Source organism: Lynx rufus, unplaced genomic scaffold (genome assembly GCF_022079265.1).
Source record: "Lynx rufus isolate CCGP_SWC_20201006 ecotype Redwood Valley unplaced genomic scaffold, mLynRuf1.p SCAF_2, whole genome shotgun sequence".
NCBI lineage: Eukaryota > Metazoa > Chordata > Mammalia > Carnivora > Felidae > Lynx > Lynx rufus.
Genome location: NW_025814834.1, coordinates 35,510,768 through 35,529,850, shown reverse-complemented (window position 1 = coordinate 35,529,850; position 19,083 = coordinate 35,510,768). Strand labels below are relative to the sequence as shown.

Here is a 19,083-nt window from a genome sequence, read left to right as displayed (position 1 = left end):
ATGCTACTTTATATAGTGACTATAAGTTGCCCAAACTATCAAAATTGTAGTCTCTCTTTCTATAAAATGGGGATAATAATAGTATGCATCTAGTTGGTTTATTGTAAGAATTAATAAGGTAATCCATGTAAAGTACATAGCATGGTACGTGGCTCATAGTCAATGCTCAGTAAATGTGAGCTGTTATCATTATACAGACCTTCTTGTCTGTTTTCCTCACTTAAATTCTAGGAGAGCAGTTTCCCTTGTCATAAAATATTATTGGAAAAATATTTAGAATAACTGCATACATTTCAATATATGAATATATCTTAATGTGGTCATTTCCCTATGCTTAGACCATTTCAGTTCTTTGCTATCATAGGAGCACCAGCATTAATATCCTTTACATTGTTTTTTTGTGCATAGACAACAGATTCAAAATGAATCACTAATCACATTTTACAGGGAGGTGGGAAAAAAATGAACAGTTCCTTCGTATATACTAAAATACCAGGTTGTATGCTAGGTTTTTTATAGCAAAATTCTTGTTTGCCTCTTTCACAGCCCCTTTGAGGCAAATCTGTTATCCCCATTTTTCAGACGAGAAAGCTGTGAGGGGAGATAAGTAGTTTGCCCAAGGTCACAAAGATAGTGGTAGTAGAGATGGTATTTGAAGCCAGCTGTCTGATTTCAAAGCTTAAGCTTTTCCATTCTGGCATGCAGTTCATGCCTATCCTTTTAAGGCTGGCGGAATGAATAGTTACCATTGTGCTTTTTACAAACTGTCGCTTTGTACCACGTAAAAGATAGGACACTTGGCTGGAACTCTTGGCTTACTCAATATAGTACCTCTTGTGTGCGTATGTTCTTATATGTTTTGGAATCAAACCTCATTAAAATAAGGTGTTAACTAAAGGAAATAAGACATTGATATGATTGATGAAAGCAAACCTCAGGGAAGAAGACATTTATTTGGTCAATAATACAAAAGTCGTCCGTGTTTTAGTTGTATGGACTAGGCCAGAATTACTTCTCTCCCCAGGAAGCAGGGTATTTCACACAAATCCATATAGGAATTAACTGATAATAATGGCCAAAGTAAATTGATGGTGTCAAAAGGAATGGTAAGTTTCATTACTTGTATATTAAGGGTTGAAAGGAAAAATCTTTAGCTTTAGCTGTAAGATGATACATCAGGAAAGAGCTATAATATTTGCTAAAGGCATAAGTATAGGTACAGGGGAGACATAGAATATACTGGGATAAACCCCCACAGAATTATTTGGTGAACTGACAAGTTGTCTTTAAAAAGTCAACCATTCGGAACATTTATCTTGGCAGCTCTCAAATCTGACTTACAGCATGTAGTGTGGCAGTCAATTTTGTAGGAAAAATGCATAATTAATATGAAGATCAAGGTGTAGATATTGCCAGTCAGTACCTAACACAGTTTCTTAGAACAAAGGAACAATTGAAGTTGTCTTTTAATAGGGTAATCCTGGTTTGTCATTTTGTAGGTTTCAGTTCTTAGTAAAAATGAACAAAAAAAAAAAAATCCTAGTAGTAAAATTTCACATTGAAGAGGTACTTTGTTGCAGAGTTTATAACCAACTATTGTCTAGTCAAGGAAGCTATCTTTGGTTTTGAGCTCTTGAATTTTTATAGCCTTTGAGCTTACACATTCTTACCTTAGAATTGTCCCAGTTTCCCTTAAGTCATTTTAGTTCTTGCAAGGGATAAACAATGTTGCCCATAGCCCAATAACTAAAAAAATTTTGAATCTTGACAGAACATGACTACCAATTTGACCTGATGAGAGTATATCCCCCATGGTGATATCTTAGCTGGGGAGGCCCAACAAATTAAATCTGGGCTCTGTGTACAGCTAGTGAGGTTTTAACTGTGAACAGAGAATTGGATATGAATCTGCAGATTGGAGTCAAGAGGTGGCTTCATTGCATAGTAGCTGTCTAATCCTGGGCAATGTGCTTTACTGTCTCTGATGCTTGACCCCGTGGGCTCTAAAACAGAGATGATGACTGTTGCACAGGCAAAGGGCATATGGAGGATTAGATGTATTGAGCAAACCATTTGGTTAACTCAAAACGCTTTTATGATGAGTTTCCAAGTTATTAATTAACGGCCACAGGTCATCCCTCTCAAAGAGAAGCTGATTTACCTTTTAAAATGTTTTCCAGGGACGCCTGGGTGGCTCAGTCGGTTAAGCGTCCAACTTCGGCTCAGGTCATGATCTCACGGTCCGTGAGTTTGAACCCCGCGTCGGGCTCTGTGCTGCCAGCTCAGAGCCTGGAGCCCGTTTCAGATTCTGTGTCTCCCTCTCTCTCTGCCCCTCCCCTGTTCATGCTCTGTCTCTGTCTCAAAAATAAATAAACGTTAAAAAAAAAATTAAAATGTTTTCAAATGGGTGCGCCTGGGTGGCTCAGTCGGTTAAGCATCTGACTTCGGCTCAGGTCATGGTCTCAAGGTTTGTGGGTTTGAGCCCCACTGTCAGGCTCTGTGCTGACAGCTTAGAGCCTGGAGACTGCTTCATATTCTGTGTCTCCCTCTTTCTCTGCCCCTCCCCTGCTCATCGTCTGTCTCTCTCTCTCAAAAATAAGTAAACATTTAAAAAATAATAAAAAATAAAACAGTAAGACTTTGGGGCACCTGGGTGGCTTAGTCGGTTAAGTGTCCGACTTTGGCTCAGGTCATGATCTATGGTTCGTGGGTTCAAGCCCTGCATCAGGCTCTGTGCTGACAGCCAACTGAGCCACCCAGGTGCCCCACAAAACTTTTATATTTGATGCATTATTGTAGCTTTTAATAAAAAAGACTCAAAGGAAAAAACTATCAGGTGGTAAAACATATTCCAAATAGATTGCTTTATAAAAAATTATAGGAAACTCTTTGATTATTAAAGTAATCATTGTTGCTGGAGGCGAAAAGAAAAGAGAACAAGAAATTAAGAATTTAGACACTGGATAGTGTCTATGCAAGCTTTTCAGTAGTCCCTCTTGGTTTTTCCCCCAGCCTTGGTTATGTCCTCGTTAAAGGCACAGAAACTGCTTCTGAGTCTGGCTGTAAGAAAGTAACTCCCAATTCTGGAGCTGTGCTAACTCCCTTTCCCTGGGCTGCTGTGGGCCAACCTCTCTGCCTTTATTGCCCCCCAGTCATGGTGGTCCTTTCTCAGTCCTTTAGAAGGACAGAATTTGATCAGTAGCTGCCCTAGAGCTGAACGTCTGTAGGACTTTTATGAAGGTGTTTCAGGTAATTAATGATTGAAATGTCTCTGTGGCATTCCCCATCGATGGGAGTGTGTGAGCTGGGTGCTGGACATTTTAGACAAGTCTCATGACCATTTAGCAATAGGGAGCCAACCGAAGGTCCACAGATGCCTGGACACCTTGAACATGCTAGCTGGCAATGGCTCAGCCTGCTTGCTGTACTCATTTTGAAGCAATTTCTAAAATCTATTTCTCAGGGCTCCTGGGTGGCCCAGTCAGTTCAGTGTCCGACTTCAGCTCAGGTCATGATCTCACAGTTCGTGTGTTCTAGCCCCACATGGGGGTCTGTGTTGACAGCTCAGAGCCTGGAGCCTGCTTCGGATTCTCCCTCTCTCTCTGTCCCTCTCTCTCTCTGCCCCTCCCCCAGTCTTGCTCTCTTTTTCTCTCTCTCTCTCTCAAAAATAAACATTAAAGAAATTTAAATTTATTTCTCTTACACTGGGGATTATTTCGAATTTTCCTCATTTGCTTTGGTACCACATTTTATTCAGCTCATTTCTTCATCAGCTTTTTTTTTGAGTGTCTACTCAGTACTAGGCACTGTGAGAGGGAATAAGAAGTAATCAGATAGTGAAAAGGAGAGAACATTATATAGCTTTGGTGGAAAGCAAGATATGCCTCCAGAGTTGGGAAAAGGGAGAAGTTAAATACATAATGATTTTCTTTTCTTTTTTTTTTTTGTTGTACTTTCTACAATAAATTATACTACATAAAAATCAATACCAATATTCATTTATGTAGCAAACCCCATTGTAATGAAAATTCATGTTATCTGTGACTGGGGCAAGCATCATTAGAACACAGTTCCAATACAGTGGAAGACTTTGGACAGTCCCTTGGAGGGAGGTGAAATGGGACTTGACCTATATATCAAGCTGTTCATGGATTTGATATTTTTCATTTCCACGTGTCAACAAATACCTGACTTGATATTAAAGCCAGTTAAATCAATATTTCTTCCTGTAGTCAAGGTACAGCAACATATATCCAAAGGCAACATATCCCCAACAGCCATATTTTGTTGAGTACATATATTTTGTCATAAACCTAACTGATTGAACTACCTTCAGCTGAATAGGATGAAAATATCAACATAGCTAGCATTAAAAAAAAAAGCCATAAAAAATATCTTGTCCCTCACCCCTCATTTAAGCAGTCCCATACCTTATTTTGCTCACTTTACTCATAAGGAATGACAAAATGGAAAAGATCTTGATTGTGATAGCTGTGGTTTCTCTGTGCTCCATTGGGCCCGCCTTAACCCTTCTCTCAACTCCCATCCCAACCAGAGGATTTCTGAACATAGCATAGTGGCGTGTGCAAGTGAACCCAAGAGTTTTAGATTGTAAGACCCTAATAATTGTGATAGAAAGGAGGGTAGGATATAAACCCGTTCCTACTTTTCTTCTGAACGTTTAACTATCAGAAGATTTCTGAAAATTACCTGTTAAAAACTCTCAATGTTTCTATAAACAAATGGCTGAAATACAATTTATAAACACCAACAATTTATTTACTGTTATCAGGAAGGCCTTTCTTCCTTGTGTGCTCTGGATGGAAGAGTGATTATCATTCACTGGGCTCCTACTCTGTGCTAAGCAATTACAATATATCTTACCTTTAGTAGGCAACATGGTACTTCAAGGCATGTGTTATCATTTCCATTTTATGTACAAACTTGGTCTGCTGAGTAGCTCATTTGAGGGCACCAAACTAAAAAGGGATTTGAACCCAAGTTTGTGTGATCCCAAAGCCTTTTCACTTTTCATATCAGGCAATTTTCCATAACATATCATGAACTTGAAAAAACTTATTTTTTTCAAAATGTTCAAGTAACACACGCTCATTATAGGAAGTTTGGAAAGTAGAGGGATTATAAAGAAAAAGGAAAAAGAAACACCATAATTCTTCACTCAGGAATAATCACTACTAAATTTCTAATTTTTTTCTTTCCAAGCTTAAGAAAGCTATAATTTATATATCCAAGAGAGTATTGTTCCTCAGAGTTGTCATCTTTGACATTTATGCATGTACTCCAACAATGTTGTCATTGCTTAAAACATTTTTGGAATCTCTTTCAGGGCCAATTTAGGAACCAAATTCTCTGTAGAATGCCATGGACAGGTTACTTTACCTGAAAACCTATCAAAATGATACATTTTTTTATATGTTATCTCATTTTTTTGCCACCTAAAATTATATGCTGAAAATATTTAACCATCCTGCAAAGCATACCATCATAGCTTTTTTTTTTAAGAACCACAAACATCTTGGGGCTCCTGGGTGGCTCAGTCATTTGAGTGTCCCATTCTTAATTTCAGCTCAGGTCATGATCTCACGGTCATGGGATCAAGCCCTGCATCGGACTCCACACTAAGCGTGGAAACTGCTTAAGATTCTTTTGCTGTCTCCCTCTGCCCCTCTCCCCTGCTCATGCATGTACATACTCTCTCTCTCTAAATAATAATAATAATAATAATAATAATAATAATAATAATAATGGAACCGTAAACATCTTGTGTTGACTTCTGTTGTGGTGGGAGGTAGAATTTACCAAAATGCTACTTAAAGGTTGATGGACATTTTGAAGTATGTTTAAAAGTCTTTGCTAAAATTATATCTGTAAATATTTAATAGCTCATTTGACAACTCATATTATTCATTAAATTGTCTCCACAGCAGTGTTTACCTTTTTTAGTTCATAAATAAAGTCAGAAATTGTTTTTGTCAAAAGTTTGAAAAGCACATTTTAAAATCAGTTTCTTTTCAATGGAAGTTTTATACTCATGGAATTATTCCCCTCCAAGGAGTTTCTGTGAAAGCGAACATAGTTAAGTGTGATGAACTTATCTTTAAATAAAGTCAGTAGCACCTTGTGTCAAAATAAATGCTTCTCGAAGAAGCAGTCACATGTGCAAACATACATGGTATCCACACACATACATAAAAAAAAAGATTGCTATCAAAGTGGCCATTAGTATACATTAATAAAGTCAAGTAAAGTATCAACAGTTTTCATCTCTTTGGTTTATTGCATACAGCACTTACTTTTAGAAAACAAACCTAACCCTCAGCCCCCTTTCACTGGTCTAGTTTCTGCCTTATTTTTCATAGAGATTCTTATCTTCCCCATCATACTTAGCATGGCACCCTCTTGCCCAGTGTGGGACCCTGGATTTTGGATTGGTGCAAAATTCATTGGAGCCACTCCCAAGGTTCACATTGGGAAGAATGGGCATGTGCTGCTGTCCTCAGGGCTGCAATCTTCCCTGAGATTTCCATGATAGGACTGGATCATGCTCACAGAGCTAATTACAAAATGTTAAGCCAAGCCTTGTGTTAATATCCTGAGCACTGTTCACAGTGCCTGGCATTGTGTTCAGTCAATGTTTGTTGGATGAATGAAGGGTTATAATGTATTCTCTCAAAAATGGACTGTTGGGAGAAAATAAGTCAAATTGAAGGAGAGAATAGAATTGTAAATTAGAATCTCTGAGCTTAAGAACCTCTGGGCTAAGAACTTTGGGCTAAGAATCTCTGGGCTAAGAACTCATTTAAAGATGAAACCCAGTGAGGTCAGCTGACTTGGGGAAGGCCACCAAGAAAGCTAGTGCCAGAGCCAGACACGGCATCCAGTGTCCTGACACCACCCTCTCCTGTCCTTTCTATGCTTCCTTCTTGTTGTCATTCCCCATTTGCTTCGTGAAGGTTTATCTGACTGCAGGGTCAATGACCAGAGCCCTTGAAGTCCCACATGGTACTTAACAGAGCATCAGGTACACAGGGATTTTCAGGGAACACTTGAAGAGATTGTTGACTTAGTGAGTGATTGGTTGGTTGACTTATGACCCTGGCACCTATCTCTGTGCCTAAGTGGTTACTAGCTAAATGGTGAGCTCCCTGGGGTCGGAGAGGAGAATATTATAACAGCAATAATAACAATAGATAACATTTACTTGTAATAAATTAGGCAGGATATCACTATCCAGCTTCAGAGGCCAGATGGTCCTATGTCCCCACCCCACCACTTGCCAGGGATACTTTTACGAAACATGATTTGTCCTTTCAGTGCCTCACTTTCTACATCTGCAGAAGGCCAGTGATAAATGTTGAAGAGTTAGCTTATTTGAAGCCCTAGAGAAGTGGTAGGCACTGTCTAAACAAGCCTTAAATGTTAGCTCTTGTACTTGTTAAAATAGCACTGTTGTGTTTTGAATTCATGGTACGAATTACGGCAACTCTGTGAGGAGGGTACTGTTATTATCTCATCTTACAGTTGAGTAAACTGAGACACAGAGAGGTTGCTCTCCCTAGTAGCTCTTAAGTCACAGGTAAGGACCAGTTCCATGTCTGCTTGACTCCACATCCTGTGCTTGGATGTGGATGTGATGGAAATGGGTGGTGTGGCTGCTAAATGTGAGATCTGACCTCCCAAATTTACTTTTTTCCTAGAGCATTCCGAAACGCAGGCTGCTTTCAGGAATATCTCTGTGGATAGTTGGGTAAGTAGAGATGTTCCTTCCCCTCTCCGTGTGCTCCTCCACTGCCCACCACCAGAGGCTTCTGCAGACTCCCAGAAGCCTCCTCACAGCCTTATCAGTCTCTCAGGATCTCAACACCAGTTCTTGTTTATAGATGGGTGGACTAAAGTCACTCATGATGGGGTGTGGGGGAGGGGAAGTGGACCCAAGGCACTCCTACCTCCCCTGCATCCCCCTTCACCACCTCCATTGGCATTTCTGTGGATCTCTTCAGAGTAGTGTCATGCATGTAAAATATTTCAACGCACCAAAGGGTATTTTATAGATGCCCTTGTGATGTAGAAAGGAACTATGGTTAAGAGTGGCGGGCTCTGGAGCCAGACTGCCTAGCTAGCCCTCCTTGCAGTGATCGCTATTTTTGCTGCTGCTGTTGTTGTTGTTGTTGTTATTGAAGAAGTTGCTCCAGTGACTCTAGAAGTCTGACTTGCAATCTTCAGTGCTGACTCAGTGTTGAGTTGGGGTGAAAGGACACAGGCTTCTGAGCCAGACCACGTGGCTTTGCATACTGCTTCGGCTGCCTGGTGATGGTTATGTCTTTGTGTGTTACCTGCTTCTCTGAGTCTCAGTTTCCTCCTCTCTGAGATGGGGATAATTATATACATCTTGCAGAGTTGTTGGGATAGTTCTAGCTCATGTATGTAATGTGAGCTATATAAGATTGACAATTAAATGGTAATTATTATGGTTATCAGTCACTGGTATTTTAATGGGTTCATGAAAATTGCTTGCTGTACAGGAAGCATGTTGTTATTTTTGATTCATCATACTTTACCTGAATTTTTATTTTCCCCCCAGCAGTCTTGCTCGTTTAAGTTAATTTGCTTAGCAAGCTGTTGTGAAAAGATCATCACTGGTCCAGACAACTGTCAAATGATTGTAGATTCTAAACTGAGGTAGTCCAAATGAATGAGGTCTTATTGCACCTGAATATTGTTAATCTGAACTTGATTCTTTTTCTATAACCCTGAAATTTCAGTATTAAGGTGACTGTAACTTTTTGAAAAGAGCCATTAACATTGGTGGGAGTTGGTGGTTTTCCATGAGTGGAATAGAATACTTTTACTCCTCATATTTGAAATCTGAATCACCATGGAAAACACTTTGTTTATAGTTGTTCAAAGAGAATTATTATGGAAACTATTGGCTCTCTCTCTCTCACTCTGTTGCGCACACACACGCACACACACATGCTCACACATACACACATTGCTTAGTTTTTCTTTGGGTTAGGCAACTGAAGAGTTACTATGTAAATTCTGGCAGCCTTCTCCCTATCAGACAAGCAAGGGCACAATCAATTACTGTTTTCTTGGAACATACCAAATAATCAGAAACTCTGATTATTTTGCTGGAAGGCAACAAACAGCTTGATGGAAAGATATACCAATTGAAAACAATTCTGATCATATTTTTGTCAGGAGAATGAGATGCCTCCAGCTGTCTGTCACTAATCATATTAGAGGTAGAAAGCAGGAATGTTTCGGCCTGCAAAAGATTACTCTAATCGCATGTTGGGACACTACTTTTACTGGCTGCTTATCCCAGAACAGTGACATTGGACATCCATTCTGTAACTCGCCTCGCCAGTTGGTCATAGTCTCAAACATATGTCACATGAGCACACTTAAGGAATTTTCTAATTACAGTTCACAGGCTTTTCTTTTATCTTTTTATGCTCGCTCTGCAGACATCAATGATTGAAATGATTTCTCCCTCAGTATAATCCTATTGCCAGCAGTTACAAAAGAGTAGGAAGATGGCAAATGAAGCCCACAATAACTGAAGAGGTGTCCGAATTCAATTAGGAAGAGGCTCTCCCATGTGGACACATAAGCCATATAAATCCATTTTAATTGTGAGCTTGTGGTACTTATCTGGTCGTGTTTATTTTGGATGCAAGTGCCAAAGCTGGATATAGACCAGAACTCCAGATCTTTGAGCTCTGATGACTAATTTGGGTATCCATTGAATCCCTTAATTCATTTCTTAATTACTTCTCCCAGAGTTAGAGTTGCTTGGTTACAGTCATTTTCACAAAATTTTCATAAATCAAAACAAGTGTACATAGATTTCCCCGCCCTCCTATTGGTTCACACATTTTGCTCTTGTCTTAGAGAACTATTCTTGGTGTTATCAAAATAATCACAAGGCCAACAGTGACAACAACAAAATGAATAAATGTGTTGCCAAGCAGCGTAGTAGGGTCTGGACTGAGACACCGGGAGGCTTGGTTTGGATGACTAACTCAACTACTTACAGCCATGGACATTGGTCAGGTTACTTTCCTCTCTGTGTCTCAGCTTCCTTTTGTAATTGGGACCTATTACATAGGGTTATGTACCTATCTCATAGAGTTGTTTTGAGGATTAAAATAGCACTGTATATGAACTAATATGCAGAAAGTACCTGGCGCTACAGCAAATGTTAGCTACTGTGTTTATGGTCAATAAGACAATGGGAGACTGATGAGCAGGACGATTTTGCTAGTGCCGCAATATTGTCATCTAAGCATGCCCCGTTTACGCACTCAATTTGGAGATCATTCATGATAGTTATGAAACATTGGAGATTCTAAAGTTGGAATTCATCTCTTACTTGTATTTGTATTCCTCAGTTTGACTATAGAATTAATATTTTTGGCTTTTCATGTTTGATCAATATGAGTGTTAACTTGAACCCTTTTGGTGCAAAATTGCTTTAAAATTTGAATGAACTTTTTGTAGATATAATGTTTGCCCTCATTAAAGTGAAAAATGTGATTATAATATATAAAAAAATATATATATATATGAGGGGGTGGGTATTGAGGGAATTGGCCTCAATAAATTCATTGGAAATTTTCAAACTATTTTTTAACAGAGTTAAATGTATTTAATATTGTGGTTCAAACCTAACGAATGTGCAGGAGTGAAAATCCAGGGAAAGATAAATCTAGTAATTTAATGAGCTTTCATCATGGCTACGGAAGAATTAGTTGATATTAAAATTGATTGCCAAGAGATGCACTAGAATTACCTTCCCTTAGGTGTATTTTGTTTTTGGGTTTTGTTTATAAGCTGTAGTAATCTCTATTTTCTTTTCTTTTTTTTTAAGTAGAAGTTTCAAAAAAATAAAATATAAGTTTCAGGTGTACAGTTTATAATTTGACATCTGTGTACACCACAAAGTGACCAACACGACAGGACTAGTTTACAGGTCATCACCATACAGTTGACCCTCATCATCATTTCACCCACCGCAGTTTCCTTCCTCTCTGGTATTATCTTCCTCTCTGTCTATTATCTGTATCTGGGAGTGCGTTTTTGGTCTGTTTTATTTTTTTCTTCTGTTTTTTGTTTTGTTTTGTTTTGTTTTGTTTTTTTAGTTTCCACATGTGAGTGAAGTCATATGACATTTCTCTTTCTCCATCTGACTTGTTTTGCTTCGCATCATAACCTCAAGATCCATCCATGTTGTTGTGGATGGCAAGATTTCATTCTTTTTATGGCTGAATAGCATTCCATTATGTAAATTGACCACATCTTTTTTATCCATTCATTTGCAGACACATAAGTTGGTTTTATATCTTGACTATTGTAAATAATGCTGCAGTGAATATAAGGGTGCATATTATCTTTTTGAATTAGTATTTATGTATTCTTTGGATAAATACCCAGAAGTGGAATAGCTGGGTCATATGATAGTTCTATTTATTTTTTTGAAGAACCTCCATGCTATTTTCTATGGTGGCTCTACCAATTAACAATCCTACCAACAGTATGCAAGCGTTCCCTTTTCTCTACATCCTCTCCAACCCTTGTTGTTTTTTGTCTTTTTGATAATTACCATTCTAACAGGTATTAGGTGATATCTCATTGTGGTATTGAAATGCATTTCCCTGATAATTAGTGATATTGAGCATCTTTTCATGTACCTCTTGGCTATATGGATGTCTTTTTTTGGAGAAATCTCTATTCAGATCCCCATTTTATAATAGAGTTTGGTTTTTTCTTGTTGTTGAGTTATATAAGTTCATCGTGTATTTTGGATATTAACCCCTTATTGGATATATGGTTTGCAAATACCTTCTCCCACTCAGTAGGTTGCCTTTTCATTTAGACAATGGTTTCCTTTGCTGTGCAGAAGCTTTTTACTCTGATGTAGTCCCACTTATTTTTGCTTTTGTGTCCATTGCCTTTGGAGTCAGGTTCACAAAGGTGTCATGGAACTTACCACCGGTGTTTTCTTTTAGGATTTTACAGTTTCAGGTACTACATTCAAGTCTTTAATCCATTTTGAACTAATTTTTGTGTATGGTTTAAGACAGTAATCTGGTTTCACTCTTTTGAATGTGACTGTCCAGTTTTCCCAAAACCATTTATTGAAGAGACTGTCCTTTATTCATTGTATGTTCTTGGCTCCTTTGTCATAAATGAATTGTCTGTATATGTGCAGGTTTATTTCTGGTCTCTCAATTCTGTCCCATCTTTCTGTCTGTTTTTTGTACCAATGCCATACTGTTTTGATGACTGTAGTTTTTGTAGTATAGTTTGAAATCAGGGACTGTGATTAGGGTTTTTAACTATGTTAGGACTCAGCAGTTTCACTTGTGCACAGTTGCATGTGCATGTATATATGTATTCTAGACACATGTATACCCATGAGCATCCAGAGGCAGGTGTAATATGTCCCTAGTAGCATTGCTTGTATTCATCTCAAATTAGAAACATCCAAAATACCTCTCAGTAGCAGAATGGCTGAATAAACTGCAGATGTGATTGTAAGATAGAAAGCTACACATCAGTAAAAAAGAATAAACTAGAGCTATACACATTAACACAGATATATCTTACAGACAGGATGTTGAAAGGAAGAATATACAAAAGAATATATAACAATCTTATTCTATTTATATGAAGTGTGAAAACAGAAGAAACTAAACTCTGTTGCTAAGGGGTACATACATAAGTGGCTAAAACTATAAAGAGAAACAAGGAATTTATTACTGAAAGAATTAGGATAGTGGTTACCTCTTCGAGGAGGGTGTGCTAGGGAAGAGAAAGGACCTGGAGGGCTTGCAAGGTCCTAACAAGGTCCTGTTTTTTTACTGGTCTGGTAGTTACAATGTACAGCACACTGCATCAAACATTAATGTTTTATGTGCTTTTCTGGTTGTGAGTTATAGTTCATAATCTTAAAAGTTTTTTTTTTAATGCAAAATAACTTCATTTGTGGCCTGAGTTGGTTTGTCCCTTGTCCTGCATAGTTTTAGGCCTAGAGATTCCTGTAATTATAAGGTGCTCTAGAAATAAACTATTGCTTTGTTTCATGGCAAAGTGGCCTCCAAGTGGAATATACACCCTGGGGAGCTCTTGAGAAGAATCATTTGGGTGGAAAAGAAATTGATTAGAACTTTCATTTAGATTCATTTTGCTTTCATGAAACATTATGATAACTGATGGTGACTGTACTGACACTGGCATCGTCCCTGGGCCCACATGTCAGGTGATCAGTTATCACCTGGAGAGAGGGAGGTGAGGCCACCCCCTTCACAGCGACTTCCCTGCTGGTTCCTCTACTTGGGTTATTTTGTGAAATATATCATGCCGTTTTAACTGGAGTTGCAAATTCTATATTTTAGTTTTAACAAACCCTCACAAACGAACACACTCTTTAAAAGATTCTATAAAGAATTTCCATAAATGGAAGACAGTTTTCATATTGCAGGCAACAAGAAAATGACCGAGTTGAGCATGAACTCTGTCAGCCACATTACAAAGTGATGACTGTGACCATCTAATCAGATCTTCTAAGAATCTAGCCACGAAAACTATAAATTACTTGGGACACATGTGGATTTATGTTCACTGTGGTTAATTGATCCTTAACCTTGTCCTGTGTATATTTGCCTTGAGATAATCATGATTAGCAAAATCTGTCCTTTTCTATTTTGTTCATGTTTATAAGGTATATAACATGTTAATATAATAATATATGTGTATGAATTATAAATAAACAACCACACATATTTGAAGATACATGTTGAAAACATCTTGAACACCACTGCCGTGTAGTTCAAAGGACATTTCCTGCTAATAGTTAAAATATGTAGAAGATGGTAAGCTTGCTACCCAAAAGGAGGCACCTCTCAGGCCTGATGGTTTTTTAGATGTTTATTTACTTATCTTTGAGAGAGACCGCATGTAAGCAGGGGTGGGGCAGAGAGAGGGAGTCAGAGAATCCAAAGCAAGCTCCATGCTGTTAGCACAAAGCCTGAAGCGGGGCTCAAACCCGCGAACTGTGAGATCATGACCTGAGCCAAAGTCGGATGTTCAACCGACTGAGCCATCCAGGCGCCCGAGCCCTAATGTTTTTTTGTTGGCAAATATCAACACCAAGGCAATACCTTATATATTTTACTTTATTAAAACTTTTCTCAAGCCTGAGTTGGAGTTGGAGTAGAAGAGCTCAGAATAGTTCCATTTTTCTATTTTGCTTGTATTCTTTGTATAAACCTAACCTTTTTTCTTTTTCATTTTAAGTTTATTTATTTTGAGAGACAGAGAGATTGGAGGAGACAGAGAGGGAGAATCCCAGAGAGCCTCCATGCTGTCAGCGTGCAGCCTGATGTGGGGCCCAAACTCACGAACGGTGAGATCGTGACCTGGGACGAAACCAAGAGTCAGATACTTAACCAACTGAGCCACCCAGGAGCCCCTAAACATATCCTTTTAATTAGGGTCTGGTATGTTAAGAAAAAAGTTGATTACCATCCAGTAGGCATTCCCATAGCATAAGTGATAGAAAGTGCTAGATGGCGTATAAGTCATGGGTTGCAATGGGAAGGGCACTGCCAGCAGTCAGGAGACATGGGTTCTAAGCCTGGTTCTGCCTCTTGCCAGCAGCCAGGCCCCACAGCATGTAGGTGCTACCCTCTCTGAGCTGCATTGCCTTTTCTCTATCATGAGGGTGATAATAGCAGCCCTTCTCCAACCCTTACAGAGATCATGTATGAGAGCATCTGTAAAATGTAGAGTTTCCTACAAATGTGACCAATTATGATCATGTCTCTTATACTTCTCTTTTAATGAAATGTAACTTTTTATTAAAGTGCTGATGTCCTTAACCTACAAGATTCCTTGATTGGAAGCTACAGAAACTGACTGACTAGCTTAAACAAAATTCCCAATTATTTTAATATTGTTTATTGGAAGTATCCTGGGGTGTCTCACAGACTTGAAGGAAGGGAGGAACCATGAAACTGCATGAAGGGCCGTGACCAGGGAAGCTGTGGTAATCACAACATAGGGTTCTGTGTCCCCCTTCTCTAAGATATTGTTAGTGTGACCAAGCACTGATGTCCTCTGTCCTCTGTTTCATGCTTCCAGGTTTGAGGCCCTTGGAAGAGAGAATCTAATTCATCCAATTTTGGTTGACTGACCACTTTTGACCAGTCATCCTTGGGTGACGGGACAGCATCACCTAGTATAGACAGCATTCCCGGGAGGTCTAGTCTCATATGCCCTCGGCCATCTCAGAAAATCAGGGATCCCTGGAGCCCCTGGGTGGTTCAGTCAGTTAAGCATCCAACTCTTGATTTCAGCTCAGGTCATGATCTCACGGTCCTGAGAGATGGAACCCCACGTCAGGCTCCATGCTGATAGTGTAGAGAGCCTGGTTGGGTTTCTTATTCTCTGTCCCTATCCTGCTTGTGCGCGTGCATGCTCTCTCTCTCAAAATACATAAACTTAAAATTTTTTTCAAAAAAAAAGAAAATCAGGGATCCCAGTGAGCTTCCACCTACAATTGGTAGTAGTATTTCAATAATTGCTGATGACTCAATTTTCTTTAAGGAATTTACATAAAAAGAATCAAGTATAAGTATGAAATTATATATGAGCAATTTCTTTAACAAATGTCAACACACCTGATTGAGCCTGCGCTGCTTCTCTTGTTCTTCTTTGGGTGGACACTGACCTTGAACTCACTTTCATTGACGTGGTAATTGCTGTGTAGGTCCCAAGGGCCATCCTTCTGCCTAGGCTACTTCTCTAGGGTTTGACTCCGTGTCTGCCTTTAGCTACTGCTTGACCTCTTGTTAGAAACAAGGTATTAAATCCACCTTATCATTCCTAATGCCTATGTTCTCTTCACTGACTGCCTGACTTGCCCTGAAATTTTATGCCAAAGCGGAAAGATGGTAAGAAAGGAGCACAGGATCTGTGTGCTGTCAGCAACTCATCACACTATTGAAGGACCTTAACTTTTTTCTCTTGGGCACCTATTAAAATATATTTGAATACATCACAGCCATTCTTAAACAGTATGTTTATAGCCATTCCTCACACCAAACCAGTATTTCATAAGTACCATTTGTTCTGCCAGAGCTTAAGCAACTATTTGTAATATTTCAAGAATGGAAATGATAAAAATATATGCCCGAAAAACTGATGAATATCTTCCAAAACAAGTTAAACATCACTTTCAAACATTGCCCTGATAGGTCCTAAATTGAGTATTGTCCCATTTGCATCATTTACTATAAACCTATAAAGAGTTCCAAGATTCTTTGTTTCTCAAGCACATATATACATCTGAAATCACCAGGGTTTTTATTGTTAGTACACAGTGACGTGGTCCTTCTGTAAAAAAAAATTTCTTAAGAAGAGAAAGTGTACCACTAAGAAAGAGAGACATTAATAGCAATCACCATTTTACTTAGCCTCCATTTTCCAAAATGCTGAGTTACAACATAATCTATAGTTCATTTTTTTTTACCAACTCTCAATACATTACCAACCAAGTGCCTCATGCTGGTTACAGGGATGATTTATTATTCATCATATTTTAAGTGCTGAGCCATGAAATGTTAAACTTGTATTGGCAGCTGCTGTCCAAAAGTTTGCAGGTGTCCTGTCTAATGCTTTGAAAGTCCAGCATTAGCAATAAATCACAGCATACATAATTTTTCAATAAAGTAATGGAAAAGATTGTTGTATTCTGGTTCCTCTAAGCTTTGGTATTTGGAAGTTACTTACATGGGAAATTCAAGTCAAGGGGTAAAACATTCTCAGGCTTTAACCCTTGAACTTTGAGTCAGCCATAGTCAATAGCAAAAGCATCTTGGTAGCTTTGTTCTCCTAACCCTGAGATCTCTTGGCTCTGGGAACTGACAAAGTGCCAAGTATAGGCCTAATTGCATTCCTTGTTACTGAGGAAAAAAAAATCTCAAAGGAATTTTCCTTTTCTTTCAAAGGAGTACCTTGAACATTAACATTTTCCAGAATAGCAAAATTGTTTCTAGGACTTTTGCAAAGCTTTCTGAAAGGAGATCTTGAAGACGGCTCTGGCAGCCAATTAAGAAGGCATGCGTTGCTTACCTAGAGCAACCAAGAGTGAAGGGAGATTAAATCAAAGAAGTAGGAGAGATATGGCTTTGTCCTCTGTGAGCTTGCACTCTGATTAATGAACCGATGTCTTCTTTCCTTCTTCTTTCTCTGTGGTCTGCTCAAAGATTTAGCAAGATAGCACCCGATATATTCAGCCAGACCCATAATAGACCACCGGCTGTCTGAACGTAAGTTCCGTTCACCAGTATGCCCAGTGCTGTGCCCATTGCCAGTACATAGGGATGTTCAATTAGTATTTGGTGAAAGAAGGAATATATTCTGGCTGTTCTTTCTGGGATCTGTATATTGATGAATTATATATTGGGTCAGATAAACTCTGATCAAGGAATCGGTACCCAACTTTAGTAGATTGGGATCTTCCAATACACAGAGCTAATATTCTAGTGGAGGAGCCATACAATGAAGACACAGGTAACCAAGTGAATACACACAGTAATTACAACTAGCGATAAGGGCTACCAAAGACCTGAACAGGGTGAATGATCAGAACTAAGGGATTGGAGAAACCAAAACCTAGAAAAATGTAAAAACTCAGTGGTACAGAAGGAATTGATACAGAAGGCTTAATTTACTCCAGAAGTTAACATATCCAAAGAAAAGCTTCAGCTGATTGCAGCATTTCTTAGTGTAAATAGGTTTGCAGAGTTCTTACCATACTGACCATATGTGTTTCTACTTTGTAGAATTTTGCTTTAACACATCAGTTAATGCCGAGGCCAAGGGTTAGCTCTCTGCTTCACTTCCCTTCTCCAGGCTGCATCTTCTGTCCCAAAGCCAGGCAGCTGCCTCCCCAAACGTATGATGCCGGTCACATAGGAAACCAGGTGACCAAAAGAAGGTAGATCAGCACAAATTTATCATCAAAGCTGAAAGAAAGAAAGAACCTCAAAGTGAATGCTCTGTTGACGGTGGGTCAGAAGTGTTATCTTTGTATCTCAAGGACAGAACATTTAGTAAGATTTGGGTACAAAGTACACATCACCCTCCAGGCATGCTGAACTATGTCAACCAGAAAACTGTTCCTTAGGGTTTACAATTTCCTCTTTTTCCTAAATTAAAAAATGCTAATGTGAACCCTTGACTCTCAACAACACATGTTATTATTGTATATAGGGCAAAGAGTAAATAAGACACTCGCCTAATGACATAACAGTTCATTTTAACTCAGCAAGCTAGAAGTAATTTTAGCTTATTTTCTATTCTCCCTGCTTCTTTATGGAAATAGGCCACAATCATTTTTATTCTACCATTCTTCATAACCGTATAGCATGCTTCCTGTTGATGCTGTTAAGAGCTGTTTTTAAAGACCCTTGAGGGATATCTTTTAATATATTCGTTTAAAAATAATTACTCATCTATAGTACCCCCTTAGAATGTCTGAGGGTTTGGAAATATAGAAACTTCTTAATGAGATATGCTTAATGGTCTATGCAGAGTATAGCAATGTTTACACCTAGTTCAGTTAATGTAAATTATATTTAACTAGTCACTCTGGAAGAGTAGTAGATGTTTTAGAGTAGATTCAATACCTAAAACCCACCATTTGGCTTTTATCTATAATATTTATAGATAAAATTCTATGAGTAGTATTTATAGACTTAAATGTTTGCAGTAACATAAAAGTCAATTGTTAGGGACTTTTATAATGTGAAGAATGTGTCTTTTTGGGGCATAAAAATATACATGTGAGACAGATCACTTGTATTAAAATTCTTTATAAACTTTAAAGTAGTATACAAATGTAATTCATTATTGTTCTTTTTAACACTTGTGACATGCAGGACTTCTGAGCTGAACAGCAGTCTGTAACTGTGTGTTTTAAGGCTCAGTATGTTCCTGTTTCAAGTGAGATTTCCTTTTTCTTTTTTAAATTTTTTTTTCAACGTT

General features: G+C 38.5%; 1 protein-coding gene across 2 annotated transcripts in view; it reads left to right on the top strand.

The window, feature by feature from the left end:
• The window catches only part of SPATS2L (spermatogenesis associated serine rich 2 like), a 167,185-nt gene that overhangs the window by 14,857 nt on the left and 133,245 nt on the right, over nucleotides 1-19,083 (top strand). Inside the window, exon 2 of one of the 2 annotated variants that reach the window (XM_047084682.1) lies at nucleotides 7,719-7,768. The exons of the other annotated variant lie outside the window; for it this stretch is intronic. The gene's annotated coding sequence lies outside the window, so the exon portion shown is untranslated. The remainder of the gene's footprint in view (nucleotides 1-7,718; nucleotides 7,769-19,083) is intronic. 2 annotated transcript variants of the gene reach the window in all.